General features: G+C 43.7%; 1 protein-coding gene across 1 annotated transcript in view; it reads left to right on the forward strand.

Moving 5' to 3' along the window:
- Positions 1 to 586, forward strand: part of ZFP14 (ZFP14 zinc finger protein) — a 62,189-nt gene that overhangs the window by 21,564 nt on the left and 40,039 nt on the right. The gene's annotated exons all lie outside the window — the stretch shown is intronic.

Here is a 586-nt window from a genome sequence, read left to right on the forward strand (position 1 = left end):
GAGACCAGCCTGGCCAAAATAGTGAAACCCATCTCTACTGAAAATACAAAAATGAGCTGGACATAGTGGCACACGCCTGTGATCCCAACTATTCGGGAGGCCGAGAATCACTTGAACCCAGGAGGTGGAAGTTGCAGTGAGCTGAGATCGTGCCACTGCGCTCCAGCCTGGGTGACAAAGCGAGACCTTGTCTCCAAAAAAAAAAAAAAAAAATTCCTTTCTGCTTTATTCAGCAATCTCATGATGAAGGGAAGAGATATCAATCTGATAGATATCGATCTGATGATGGCACGCACTGTCAAGTTTTGTCCAGATTATACTGAAGCTATAGGGTCTTTATGGAGGTAACTGGATTTCATACAGATGTATGCCTTACAGTTTTTATTTTAATGATGTTATATGCAAAGTGAGACCAGTTGGTCAAGGAGACCCAGCATCTGCTGGAGGGCTTCATAGGCATCTTAGCCAAAAGAACTGGTTCAGATGCAAAATAAACCTGTTTGTCCGGAAGATGTAAAAGGAAGCAGCATGGGGCTGCCTTCAGTGCTTAGAAGACATCAGTCAGGGACTTTTTGCCATTCTTTTC

The sequence above is a fragment of the Mandrillus leucophaeus genome, unplaced genomic scaffold (genome assembly GCF_000951045.1).
Source record: "Mandrillus leucophaeus isolate KB7577 unplaced genomic scaffold, Mleu.le_1.0 Scaffold274, whole genome shotgun sequence".
In the NCBI taxonomy this organism is placed as follows: domain Eukaryota; kingdom Metazoa; phylum Chordata; class Mammalia; order Primates; family Cercopithecidae; genus Mandrillus; species Mandrillus leucophaeus.